This window comes from Acomys minous (assembly GCF_964271855.1).
Source record: "Acomys minous genome assembly, chromosome: 16".
Taxonomy (NCBI): Eukaryota; Metazoa; Chordata; class Mammalia; order Rodentia; family Muridae; genus Acomys; species Acomys minous.
In genome coordinates this window covers 4,723,127-4,737,517 of record NC_140498.1, presented here as the reverse complement: position 1 = coordinate 4,737,517, position 14,391 = coordinate 4,723,127, and the positions used below count along the sequence as shown (strand labels likewise).

Sequence of the window (14,391 nt, the reverse complement as noted above, 5' to 3'; positions counted from 1 at the left end):
ATATATCACTGTTCAACATGCTTTTCAACTTAACATTCATTTTAAGTTTTTAATTTTTTTAAGATTCACTTATTTTTATATATGTGGGTGTTTTGCCCAAATGTGTATCTGTGTACCATGTGTATGCAGTACTCACAGGTTCCAGCAGAGGGCGTCAGATCCCCTGGAATGGGAGTTACAGACTCTTGTGGACCACCGTGTAGGTACTGGGAACTGAACTCAGGTCTTTTAGAAAAACAGCCAATGCTCTCTCGGCTACTGAGCCATTCACCTCTCCAGCCCCTTAACTTAATGTTCATTAAACATGTTTTATCAAGCTAAGCATGGTGACACACATCTGTAATCCTCAGGAAACAAAGGCAGAAAAATCATGTTTGAGGCCAGCCTGGGCTACAGAAAAAGACTTGGCTTGTGGGAAGGCAGGGAATGGATGGGAGGAAGGTATATTTCTACCAACAAATATATCTTTAGCCATTTCCAATGTTGAGTATCAATTCATATTTCAACAAATTACTGCTTATGGTCCCCTAGTGATGGATACTGCGGTTGCTTCGTTATTAATGTTTTTTTTTCTATTAAGATCACCAAAAGCAACGTTCTCTGTGATGCTGTCTATCTTTCTGTCTGAGGTTCATGTAATTGGTTGTACCAATACTGTCTTATTGCTTTTTAGAAAGGTCAGGCCAAGTTGTGGTCTTTTACAGTGCCCTACGTCTTGTTTGCTTGTCAAGGCAGGCTCTTTCAGACCACAGAGGACAGTTAGCTGTGCCATGGTCACCTCTAGGAGGGACGCTGAGTGAGGCAGGAGGCCCAGCACCTGGCAGTGGGGACTTGTGCTCCTGCATGACATGCATTGAATATCCGGGAGCCTTCCTGGGCTTGCGGGGAAAGGCTGCAGGGGTCCCTAGCTTCTGAGCAGCCTTCCGTCCAGCCTCTGCTAGTGTGTGCTTCCTCCTCTGAGCATGACTTGTTTTCCATCCTTACAGGACTAAGACTGGTGCGATTTCACTTCAGATGCATCCAGGCTGGTAACAGGCAGGGCACTGTGTCACGGAGGCTGTACTGACCCGTGGGACCTGGCCCCACAAGGTTTTGTTGGGTGCCTAGATGCAAGTTTCTGGCTCAGTCTTTGTGGTCCAGGTATGGCAGCAGGATCCAGGCTGCTTGGGCTGGGCTGTGGACTGTCCATTTCCCTATCTGCCTTCAGCTCAGCCTTTTCTTGTTGGAGGCTTGTGCAAGGCCCCACCACGAGGGGCTGGTTGGAGCCGGGAGCCGCGTGGGGAGCCCTCTTGGGCACAGTGATGGCTCTGTTTCCTCATCTGCTTTGCCAGGGGCCCCCATTCACTGCAAGGAGAGTCACACATTCCCCCTTGAGATAAGAATAGAGCCCAACTGTGCCCCAGGACAGAGTCCAGCTTCTTCAGCCGGCCCTTCGAGGTCTGGCAAGGGTTCCCAGATGGTACTGGCATGAGTGGGCCCTGGCTGCCTGCCCCGCCAATCTCTTGTGCATTGTGTGGCTGGGACAGTGGGTCCAGTGTGCATGTCTGTCCGGGCCCCAGGAACCCACCATGACCAGGCTCTGCCCAGGATGGGGGAACTTGTCTTTAGATTACAGGGCTCCATGGTGTCCCTCCTGTTACCAGCTTTGATGTGCCCAAGGTTTAGCCATGCCTATGGAAGAGTGGAAAGGAAATCATACTTGGGAAGGGTAACACACATTAGCAAAACCTGGAGGCGGGACTGTAAAAGGCTGCTTAGCAGCTGGGGACTCCCAAAGCCCTTCGCTGCAACCTCAAAGGATGATGAAGGACCCTGTGGAGATTAGAGAAGGCAAATGTAATGGCCAGAACCCCGGGGGCTCCATCCTCAACCCTGCCTGGCTCTGAGGCACGAGCCAGGACATCCAAGAATCTTCGAGACACCAAACCCCAACAAGGTGCTATTCGCCATGCAAAAGCTCAGAGTGGAGCTGGCCGTATGGCTCAACAGTAAGGTGTTTGCTTCGCTTGCATGGGGCTCCCGGTTTGATCTACAGCCTGCAAGCTCAAAGCGAACCAGACAGCAACAGAGGAATGTTGAGTGTTCCTTGGTCGTCACCGGGGTCATCCCAGGTGATCTTGAGCACGGCTTCTAGCTTTTAGGCTGCTAAGTGTTTGCGTCTCCAAGTATGTTCCCTGGACGGGGCTGCACCAGTACCTCCTGGAAACTCACTGGCTGGAGTTACATGTTCTTGGCCCCACCCACAACCACTAAATCCAAATCCTGGAGCAGACCTGAGAAGTCTCTGCTGCAGCACTTACCCCCAGGGACCCTGGTATATGGATCAAAGCAGAATGTCCAAAAACATCTCCAAACGATTCCCTGGCTCAGAAAGTTGGTAGATGTGTTGACATCCACAGGTATCAAACAAAAACGTATTGTTTATCTCCCAGCTTACCTTAAAATAATTCACTCTACAGATTTTTATTTATTTCTGTTCATTTTGCAACTTTGTGAGATGGGGTTTTGAGTTTATGGGTGCAAATACTAAGACACCATAGAGGTAAATTTCCTGTGTTGAGAAGCTATAATTGTCACCTGGGATCTTCACCTTAACTCCAGAACTTACTTTCTTTCTTTCTTTCTTTCTTTCTTTCTTTCTTTCTTTCTTTCTTTCTTTCTTTCTTTCTTTTTTTCCGGAGACAGGGTCTCTCTGTGTAGCCTTGGTTGTCCTGAACTTGCTTTGTAGACCAGGCTGGCCTCGAACTCACAGTGATCCACCTGCCTCTGCCACCCAAGTGCTGGGATTATAGGCATGCACAACCATGCCCAGCAACTCCAGAACTTTCACTCACCCTTCTGTGACTGTCACCACTGTAGCAGTTAGCCCCTAGGTCAGGATTGAGGTTAACCCTCTGGTGGGAGTCACAGTTGGGGTTCCCCATGGCCCCTTCACCTGGTTTGGGAGGACACATGTATTTATGAGTATTTGCACAGGTCCCCCCCCCCCACATTAGTGTCTGGGACAGTGGCCACTCCAGTTTGAATATAGATTGTCCTGTGGTGCTGTTTGGAGTGGCAGTTGTAAGGCCAGCTTCTGGGCCGTGTCTCCAGGTCACAGGTGAGAGATGACGCAGTTGTCATGTGCTTTTGGATACTCTGTAACTCTAGGCAGCTGTGAGCCTGCTCAAACACCGTCTCATGAGAGTGATTAGGGGTTCCTGAGGTAAGTGGTGCGGGGTACAATACCACATTCTTTATCGGGGCACTGGGGACCTTCTGGGCTTCTGAGACTCATTGAGGAGGAATGAGGTCAGATATATGAATGTTTGATGTGAAGCAAAGAGGTCTGAGGCTAGCTCCCCAGTGCCTCCCTCCCCAAATTATACTCGCCACAGCTTCTCAAGTCATTAGCGGGCGTGCAGCTCACATGTGGGAAGATTGTTCTAAATTACATCTGTCTGTTCAGACATATGGAGTGATAACATTTTTCCAAGTCCTACTGTTTTCCGAGCATTATTGAAAATACTTGGCTTATATTTTCTCACTTAATCCACAAACAGGTTTGTGACTGTTATTCATTTTACACATGGGGAAACCAAGTCACAGAGAAGCCAAATAATTTCCCGCTCCATTATCCAGTGAGCAAATGGGTTTATATTTAAGCCATCTCTCTCCAGAGCCCAAGTTTTCTTCTTCTTCTTCTTCTTCTTCTTCTTCTTCTTCTTCTTCTTCTTCTTCTTCTTCTTCTTCTTCTTCTTCAAGAGAGAGAGAGAGAGAGAGAGAGAGAGAGAGAGAGAGAGTAGTTTACTTTTGATGTGTGCGTGTGCAGGTGCCTGAGGAGGCCAGATGCACTGGTTTCGTCTGGAGCTTGAGCTACAGACGGTTGTGAGGAGGCTGATGATGTGGTGCTTCCTGGGAACTGAACTTGGGTCCCCTGAAAGAGTGTGTATGCTCTCAACTGCTGAGCCATCGTGCCAGCTCCTCAGGGGCCCCAAGTTTGTAATTGCTGCCTGTATCCTAAGACTCTCCTTCTTTACTCTGTCTTCTGGTAAGCCATGCTGGAAAGACCCTCCAAAACTCATGTGCAAACTTGGTTCCCAGGGTAATGAGGTGGGGGACATGCTGGGTCTTGGCCTCATGAGCAGCCTAATGTTTCTCTCTAGAAGTTGGGTAGTTAGGGACTAGATTTTGGGAGAGAGCCATGTATTTTTTTTGTCAACTCAGAACAACTTTTAGACGTTGGTTCTCTCCTTCCACCATGTGGGTCCCAGGGACTGAACTCAGATCACCAGGCTTGGAAGCAAGCATCCTTATCCACTGAACCATCAAGCTGTCCCAGGTTGGCCTTTAAGGGACTGGGTTAGTCACTAAGGGAACTTGATATCATAAAGCAACATAACCCCCTGGTGTTTGGCCTCTTCAGCATGTATCTGCTTGTCACCTGTGCACTTGTCCTCACCCTATGACGTCATCCTCCATGAGCGCCCTCCAACACCAAACCAAGGAGATGCTGATCCCATGCTTTTGGAAAAATAAACCTCTTGGCCTCTTGCTTAGTCCCAGAGTAGGACTGAGCCTGGGCCTACGAGGACTATTTGGAGGTCCAGTTAGTTGGGGGGGGCCTGGGGGGAGGAAGAACAATAGTGCTCCCCCTTCCTTGGCACACTATGGCTACTCTCAAGACCCTGAAATAAATTCGCCAAGGGAGACAACTAGAAGAATTTCTAGTAGATGGTGTCTGGACCAGTTCCTGGTGATTGCTCTGTTGGTGGCAGCTGTGTCTTCTGCTGGGTCCCAGGGCCAGCAGTGTCCCAGCCAGCTCATAGCTGCATGTGGAACTGAAGAAAGGTACAAAGGTAAAGAGCTGGGAGACCATCAAGGGCCTTCAACACCAGGAGCACTGGCTTTGCTCCTAACAGGAAGTCCCTTGAGCTCTGCTCACTGGCAGTCCTGGGCAGTGGCTAATTTTTCTAAAAAAAGAAAAAAAAGGGGGGGCGGGGGGAGGTGTGCTAGCTTGTGGTCAGAGGCCTGAGCCTTGTAGCCCAGGCTGGTCTTCCGTGTATCGAGGAGTGACCTCCTCCTGTGTCTTCCGGCTGTGGCTTTGGGTGGAGGTGCACAGCTAGATAAGAAAAGTCAAAGCCCTTCTGATAGGCGTCTGACCAGCCCCAGCTGGAGATGGCAGCCATCTGGGCTTACTTAGTTCTGGAGTCAGTTCTCCTCAGGAACGTATCGGCTCTAGCACATGGGCTGGTGAAGGTAGTCAAAGCAGTGCCTTTTGGGACGGTGGCCTGGCAGGGGGTAAGGAGGCACCTCAGCTACCTCTAGAGAAACCACTACTGCACTGTGAAGAGAGTAGGTACTGACTAACTCAGCTGGTGGCATGACTGGGGGCCAATGTGGACCTAGGTAGGGCACAAGCATCAGAAAGTCCTGGGTACTGTATTTCGGTGTACTCCATGGTTCTCTGGGATATGCTGGTAACCATTTCACCAGGCGGCGAGGGCCTGCTCTTTCATGGACCTCCCATTAAGTCACTGTCTTCTGAGTAAGATGTCACCTTGGTGAAAAGAGGGCCCTGACATGCTGTTGGTGGCACTCATTAACAATTTATCACTGGGTGAAGGACTAAGGGAATAGAATGGCCGGAGGGGTTCAGAAGATGTCCATACAGTGATATGAAAACAAAAGTTACATCTCGGCTCTCTTAAAATTGCCACCACCTAGGCCACCTGAGCACCCAACAGTCCCCTCACCATACCCCCTGCTTGCTTGTCTTATTTTGTTGTTCCGGGCAGGGTCTTTTTCTGTAATTTTGTAGCCCAGGCTGGCCTGGGACTCAAAGCCATTTTCCCCCAGCTCTCTAGGCGATGGAAACCAGGTGCCGCTTTGCCTGGCTCCCCTTTGGTCTTGTCTATTCTTCGCCCATCACCGCCTTCTAACATTCTCAGTGTGATTTTGATGTTGGTGTTGCTGTTGGGACACTATCTTGTTATATATCATAGGATGGTCTCGAACTTGTGATCATCCCTCAGCCTCATGGTTCTGGGCTGCAGCAGTCCACACTTAGCACTTCCCTTTTCTTCCTTTCCCTTCCCTTCCCTTCCCTTCCCTTCCCTTCCCTTCCCTCCTCTCCCCTTCCCTTCCCTTCCCTCCTCACCCTTTCCGTTCCCTTCCCTTCCCTCCTCACCCTTTCCGTTCCCTTCCCTTCCCTCCTCTCCCCTTCCCCCTTCCCCTCCCTCCTCTCCCCTTCCCCCTTCCCCTCCCTCCTCTCCCCTTCCCTTCCCTCCTCTCCCCTTCCCTTCCCTCCTCTCCCCTCCCCTTCCCTCCTCTCCCCTTCCCTCCTTCCCCTCCCTTTCCTTTTCTTCTAAGATTTTTATATTTTCCTTATGTATTGTGAGTAGCATCGACTCCCTCACCCAAACCAGCCCTGCTTCCTACTGGAACACATGTTCCTGGAAGGCAGAAGTTCTTTCCCCTTTCTCTCCTGTTCACTGATGGGCCAGGAATACCTGGAAATGGGACGTGGTACTTGATATATGCTTCTTGGAGGAAATGGGCCAGGCGACTCTTGGCTGGGCCTGTCTGTCCCCGAGAGAGAATCCCTTGAAAATGCTGTTATGCTGGTTTCTAGCAAGATGGGAGAAGCCGCTTTCCTGGGATGTGCCTGCCCTGGCCCTGGATTGTGCTCTTGACTTACTTGGCCCTGAAGCTGGACCACCCCAGTCCCTCATGACAGCTCTTGGCAGGGCGCTGAAGGCCTCCAGGCCAGGGAGGCTGACAGGTAGTGAGTGAGTGAAGCTGTTTGCAGCCAGGATTTGGGAGCCTGTGGTTGAACAGCGTTCTCCCGCCCTGCCCCCACACTGGTTCCCACCCTGTGGGCTGGGACAAGTGGGAAAATGCCTGATTGAGAAATCCAGGGTGCAGATGAAATCCCTGCTTATTCAGTCTGCATTGTCTTGTCTTGCAACTAGGAGGAGTCTCCCTGGCTCCATCTGGGTGGTCACTGCATCCTCACCTAGAGGAAGTGCAGGGCTGGAGCTTCCTGTCGTCCTCTTGGTAGGTAGGGCACAGACTCGGGTTCTCTGCCTGGAGTCCTGCATCCAGATGTGCACATCCAGATGTGCACTTGACATTCTCACACAACCTGCCCCAAACTAGGCTCCCCGGGGTCAGAGAATGACAGATGTGTCTTCAGGTCCAAGTGCTCTCTCTCTCTCTCTCTCTCTCTCTCTCTCTCTCTCTCTCTCTCTCTCTCTCTCTCTCTCTCTCCCTCCCCCTCCCCCCCCTCTCTCCAACCCCTGTCCCCCAGACCCTCCCCATACTGTTAGAGCTAGAGCCACCAGCTGGACTGTAGGCACTTCCTAACTGCCCTGCCTACTCTCAGTCTCTTCATTGGCTTATGTTTTCTTCTTGAAACTCTCTATTGAGGCTCTCACTGTGTAGCCCTGGCTGGCTAGGAGTTGCTAGAATTGTAGAACAGGCTGTGTGGGCATGAGCTCAGAGAGACTCATCAGCCTCCTCTGCCTCTGCCTCTGCCTCTGCCTCTGCCTCTGCCTCTGCCTCTTCTCCAGCCTCTGCCTCTGCCTCTGCCTCTGCCCTCTGCCTCTGCCTCTGCCTCTTCTCCAGCCTCTGCCTCTGCCTCTGCCTCTTCTCCAGCCTCTGCCTCTGCCTCTGCCTCTGCCTCTGCCTCTGCCTCTGCCTCTGCCTCTGCCCTCTGCCTCTGCCTCTGCCCTCTGCCTCTGCCTCTGCCCTCTGCCTCTGCCTCTGCCTCTTCTCCAGCCTCTGCCTCTGCCTCTTCTCCAGCCTCTGCCTCTGCCTCTGCTTCTGCCTCTGCCTCTGCCTCTGCTTCTGCCTCTGCCTCTGCCTCTGCCTCAGCCTCTGCCTCTGCCTCTGCTTCTGCCTCTGCCTCTGCCTCTGCCTCTGCCTCTGCCTCTGCCTCTGCTTCTGCCTCTGCCTCTGCCTCAGCCTCTGCCTCTGCCTCTGCCTCTGCTTCTGCCTCTGCCTCTGCCTCTGCCTCTGCCTCTGCTTCTGCCTCTGCCCTCTGCCTCTGCCTCTGCCTCTGCCTCTGCTTCTGCCTCTGCCTCTGCCCTCTGCCTCTGCCTCTGCCTCTGCCTCTGTCACTGCCCTCTGCCTCTGCCTCTGCCCTCTGCCTCTGTCACTGCCCTCTGCCTCTGCCTCTGCCTCAGCCTCAGCCTCAGCCTCAGCCTCAGCCTCAAGCCTCCTGGGATTAATGGCGTGCACCACTGTGCCTGCACCAGTTTGTTCTTTCCAAGTAATGTTTCTGATCGTGTCACACTTCTGCTTAGAACATTCCAGTGGGCTCTGTGCCAGCAGAGGAAAAACTAAGGCCAGTGTGGCCCAAGAGACAATAAAAAAGCATCGCCTCTGTAGTGAACATTGTTTGCCTTGTCATTGTTCCCTAATAACACAGCGTAACAATTATTTTCTCGGCGTTTACATGGTGTTAGGTATCACAAGTAATCTAGAGATGATTTAAAACTCACAGGAAGGGCTGTCGAGATGGCTCAGTGAGTGAAGGGGTCCCTGCTGCCAAGCCAGCCGCGGTGTGGAAGGAGAGGAACAGCCATGAAAACTGTTCTCTAGTCTAGGTGTGAGCACATGTGTGTGCTGGAACACGTGCACACACAGAGCACACCCGTTAACTTTCAAATGAAGTCTAAGAGGGGATTGTGTGGGTTCTGTACAAATATTAAGCCATTTTACATAAAGTACTAGAGGGGTCCAGAACGCAATGATGGTGCAGCGGTTAAGAGCACTCACTGCGTTTTCAGAGGACCTGGGGTTCCATCCCCAGCACCCACATGACAGCTCACAGCACCCTGTAACTCCAGCACCTTCTTCCAGCCTCCGGGGACACAGCACCCATGTGCTACATGGATATACTTGTGGCCAAAATACCCATACACACAAAATAACAAAATTAAATACTTTAGGGGCGGGGCTCTTGAGCCTCTGCAGGTTGTGGTGGCTTTGGGGGATCCTGTCCTTTATGCTCTGCAGATGCTGAGTGACAATGGTACACAAGGAGCTCGGTACCACCTGAGAGCTCAGCCTTTCACTGCAGGTCTTGGAGTGTATTCTCCAAAGACTAGAGGAGGGGCTGTTTTGCTTTGTGTATTTCTTATATGTGGTCACTGACAGAATCTAAGGGACCCAGCTTACCTGTGAACCCAGCCTCCTTTCCTCAGAGTAATAAGGACCTAAAAGAGAGAGAGAGGGACCCACTACAGTTTGCAGGTTGCCTATCATTTCAAGAACCCTAAGGCTTGAGACTTCCTGTCACTTCACGTCTTCTCCCAGCTGAATTATCCACTGGGGGTCCCCCTTCTCCCCACAGCCACAGCCAGGAGCAGCGTGGCTCCAGGACCTTACCAGGTACTCAGGGCCAGTGTGGAGGGCGAGAATTCAGGTCCACGTTGCCAGTGGACTGAGATGATGTGTGGTTCTCCTCAAGGATGATGGGGAGCCCCCCCCCCAGTGGGCTGTCCTGTTGATAGTCTGCATGGAGGATGTGGTATGTGGAACAAGAAGGAAAAAAAAGTTTTAAAAAGGGGGGAGATGTCACAGGGATGGGCAGGAATGTGGGGGTAGGAGCTGTGTGTTGGCAGTGGGCCCCTCAGGTTTGGGGACCCCAGTAGAGTCCTTAGCACATGATCAAGGAGGAGCCAAAAAAGACAGGTTTCCAGGGACACAGCTGCAGAGGCCATCTCCTCTAGGAAGAACAGGTTTGGAATTATCAGCTGAGTTGGGGGACTTGACACCCCTAGCCCCCTTGCCCCCCTCCCACCGCAACACCCTCCTACAGCCTGCTGATGAAGCCTCTTCCTTAAGAGTGAGCCTCCAGCTGCGGTTTTGCACCACTCTGTCCTCTAGTACACCAGCCACTCCCACAGGGCTCCCCTCCCTGCTGCCTCCCTCCCTCCCTCCCTCCCTCCTCCCCCTCCCCTTGGCTGGCTGCTGATTCAAACAGCTCCACTCTTGTGCAACACAGTGCAAGCTCCCCACTCTCAGAGAAGCGCGCTGTTTTCCTCTGGACCATCGACTCTGGCCCTGATTTATGTCTTTTCATTCGGGTTAATGTTTTCCACATTGGAACCTGGCGATTAGTATATGTGGCTCTTTCTACAACCACCAAAATCCCTAGTGCCCAGCGTGGGCCTGGCGCAGAGAATGAAGCCAACCAGAGGGACAGAGGGGAGCTTGGTTCTTCGACTCCCCAAGCCTGGCTGGCCTGCAGCTGGCTCAGCTCCTCTGGCCTCCTCGCTGTTTCCAAGGCAGGAGCTCAGGGAAGATGCAGCCTTCACACGTGCTGCTGCACTCTTCCTGTCACTTCTTCCTCTTGAAGGGTACACATCTTGCAAGGGTGTGAAGGGGTAATGGCTTCAAGCCTGTGACTGCCTACTGAAGAAACCATGTGCTAGGAAGTGGCAGGCAGTGGAGGGTGTGGAAAATGCTATCTCTGTGGCTTCAGAAGTGTCGCATGACTCGTATATGTGTGTGTGTGTGTGTGTGTGTGTGTGTGTGTGGCTTTTTTTTTCTTTCAAGAACCATAATATTACCTTTGTTGCTATGGTGTTGTTGTGGGGGTGGCTAATTGGATGCAGCCCCATCTGATGCCGGCTAATGTCTGGTGTCCATAGCGACTATCACTCGGTAGCCGTGGGACTCACTTTGATTTTCTCCCCTGGGGTGAGAAGATGGCAGGAGAGCTGCCTATGCTCTGACTGGGGTGTGCTGGCACCCAAGCCAGAAATGGGACCACAAAGCTGGATTCAGCATTCTGTGGTTATTTCTGAAACAGGGCTACAGCCCAAGTTGGCTGAGGGCCAAGTATCAAGGGACTTGTCTTGAGGGGGCCACAGGTAAAAAAGAAATGGCATCCCAAGCAGAGGCAGAAGTCCTAAGCCTTTAGAGCACCCTGGAGCCTCAGGACCTTGTGCAGATGCTGCCTTTTCAATGATAACAACAGTTATGAAGACGTGGGTTTCAGGCTTGGGTCTGCAAACGCACATGTAGAGGCCTCCTGATGTTTCTCCCCTCACGGGGGGCCACGGGGGTCAGTCCTGATAAATTCGCCTTACACCAGAAAGACCAGTAGGGGGAAATATTAGGCAACCCCTCACCTGAGCTACATCTTCCATAAGCTACTCTTTTACCATAAGAGGCTCCACTGTTTCCCTCCTCCGGAAATTACAGTACTGGCAGGGAGTTGCCACCCACTACTGTTCCCCACCAAGAGAGAGGATCACACTACACATTGCTACCAGAGAGGGGGGAGGGGAGGGGGAAGGGAGAGGGAGAGGGAGAGAGATGTCAGAACAGTGCAAATCAGGAATTAAACAAACAAACAAATTCTACATGCACATTCATGCCTGTTGAGGCCAGAAGAGGGCACTGGATCTCCTAGAGCTGCAGTTACAGGAGATTTTGAGCTGCCCTACGTGGGTGCTAGGAATTGAACTCAGGACCTCTGGGAGACACAAGTGCTCTTAACTGCTGAGCCATCTCCCCAGTCTTTCTCATCTAAGTTTTAATATATATATTAAAATATATTAAAATATAAAATAATATAAAATATTAATATATATATATATATAATTTAATGTATGTTTGTCTGCATATATGTAAGTGCATCAGATGTGTGCAAAGAGGCCAGAAGAGGGCCCTGGATCCTTTTAACCTATAATTGAAATGGTGGTGAAGCCACCATGTTGGTCATGGAAACAGAACCTAGGTCCTCGGCAAGAGCAGCCAGGGCTCTTAATAACTGATTCATCTCTTCAGCCTCTCCTGGCCAGCCCAAGTATTTTATTTTGTTGTCTGTCTGTCCGTCCGTGCATCCATCCATCTATTCCTGGATCTCCTTATGTAACCCTGGCTGTCCTGAAACTACTTTGAAGATCAGGCTGGCCTTGAACTCAAAGAGATCTGCTTGTCTCCGCCTTCTGCGTGCTGGGATCAAAGGCATGCGCCACCACACGGATTTTAAATTCTTTTTAAATTTAAAATTATGTCTTCATTTGGCTATCTTGTTTGTGGTGTGTACACGGTGGTGGTGGTGAGGTTTGCACACTTGACATGGTGCTCAAGTAGATATCAGATGATCACTTACAGAGTCGGCTCTCTCCCCGTAGGTCCTTCCACCAGGTGGGTCCTGAGCATTGAACTCAGCTCATCAGAATTGGAGGCAAGGAGCCTGTACTTGCTGGATCAAGTTACTGATCTCTTCCAGGGACATTAACAATTCAGGCATGTGCAAATGTCTGTGCTGCTTTCTTTTCTTCGGCTCAGGTGCCCGTGTCCTTAACATGGAAACTGCCTCTGCACTGCAAATGTGATGATGGTTTTGTCTTATTTGCCTTGCTGGGAACCACACCCAGGGCCTTGTGCATGCTAGGCAGACTTGTAGCTGAGGCTAGCTTTGAACTCGTGGCCCTCCAGCCTCTACCACCCAAGTGTTGAGATCATAGGCATGTGCCACCATCTCACCCAGCTACTGCAGCTTGAAAATTATGCAGTGTGTGTCTCGGAGTTTTAGTCACCAGACTTGTGTTCAGGGCCTTCCCACCCACTTCATGGACAGACAGAGGAAGTTGCCTCTAATCCCACTCCAGTACTGGCTGTAGCTAACCTTGTCTATCCCTCCAGCCACACCTGGATCAGTGTGTGTGTGTGTGTGTGTGTGTGTGTGTGTGTGTGTGTGTGTTGAATTCTGAGGCAGTTGCCAATTGTGGTAGGAAAGGTCCTTGTCCCCAGCAAGACAATTCTAGTGAGTGCTGGGGCAGGGGCTTTCTCCACAGCCTTGCCCACAGAGTGAATTTTCAGGTTTCAAGAGCAGTTGGCAGAAATTTGGCTTTGCTGCTTCTGCTCTGTTCCTCTGTCAGGTTTCTCCACACTGTTGCTGCCTTTGAAGGTCGTGGCTGGGTCCTGCTTGGCTCCCAGGGACCCTCAGAGGACTTGCTGAGTCCCTCTATGGGCCGGATCATCCCACAGGCTGCCTGGCCTCAGGGAAGATGCTTTCCCCATTTGCATTTCTACTCTGATAACGCCACTGGACTTCCTGTGTGCAGCTCCCCTTACCTTTCCCACTTCCTCCTCTATCCACTCTCCATCTGCACACCCCCACCCCAATGTCTGTGCATCTAGTGACCACCCTGTGGGAGAGCTTCTCACTCCCCCAAGGGCCCAGTGTTTTCCGGAAAAGCCAGACTAGGGCAAATGCCTCTTGACACCATTCCTTAGGACACGTGCTCAGGGATGAATTCCAGGGTGGATTCGGGTGTGGTGCCATCATTTCTGTCCTCTTTAAGTTCTTCTGGTCACAGGGCTTGAGGCAGAGCTAGAGCCTGGAATGCTTGGAGAGATGCCTTAAGCAGGCACAGCCCGGTGGAGCTTCCTGTGGCGACAGAAACCTTCTGTTTGTGCCAGCCTTGTGCTTGGTCACACTGGGGATGTTGTGAAAGCAACTGGGGAACTAGGGTCTTTAACTTTATTTAATTTGATTTACTGTAGATGTAAATAGTTGCCTGTGCTCAGCAGTGGCCATATCAGATATAGTACCAATTCCAAGAGGGATAAGAATGGGACACTAAAAGCGTTTTAATGGGACCAGGTATGGTGGCATATATATATATATATATATGCCTCTAACCCAAGACGCAAGAGTTGGAGGATAGTGCATCTCTGTGACTTCAAGACTAACATGACCTACATAGGAAGTGAGACTTTGTCCCCACAACAAGGAAAATAAAAAAATAAAAATAAAAATAAAAGTGAAGGCTCTTATGTAGCCCAGGCTGGCCTCAATCTCCCATGTAATGGAAGATGCCTTTGAACTTCTGCCTCTACATGTATGCCTCTACATGTAAATAAACAAATAAATATAATAAAAACATTTTTTAAATAAAAGAGGTGCTATGTAAATTCCCATAAAAAGGCCATGAACTTCGTGGCTTAAGCAACACATTTCTTCACTCACAATCCTGAGGTCTGAAATTAGTCTCACAAGGCTGAAAACCCAGGTGTGGCCTGGGCTGGCTCGTTGTGAGGCTCCGAGAACACCTCATTCCTTTCCCTTCCATCTTCTGGAGGCTCCTTGCTTGGGTCATGACTTCTCATCGTGTGGCTTTCTCCCCTTTCCTGTGTCACACGGTTTCTTCCCTCTCAGAACTTTGTCTTCCTGTTAGAAAGATCTTTTTGTTTCATGGTGGTGCTGAGGTTTGAACCCAGGGCTTCCTAGGTGCTAGGCAAGCCCTCGGCCACTGTCCTGCCTCCTAGCCTCTCTTAGGACTCTTTCAGTTGCGTTTAAGACCCGCCTGGAACTACCCAGTGTAACTCTCCATCTCAGAATCTCTAACGTAACACGCCCTTTGAAAGTGCTTTCTGCTA

At 50.9% G+C, this 14,391-nt stretch overlaps 1 protein-coding gene across 2 annotated transcripts in view; it reads left to right on the top strand.

The window, feature by feature from the left end:
- The window catches only part of GAS7 (growth arrest specific 7), a 234,323-nt gene that overhangs the window by 60,093 nt on the left and 159,839 nt on the right, over positions 1 to 14,391 (top strand). The window lies entirely within an intron of this gene.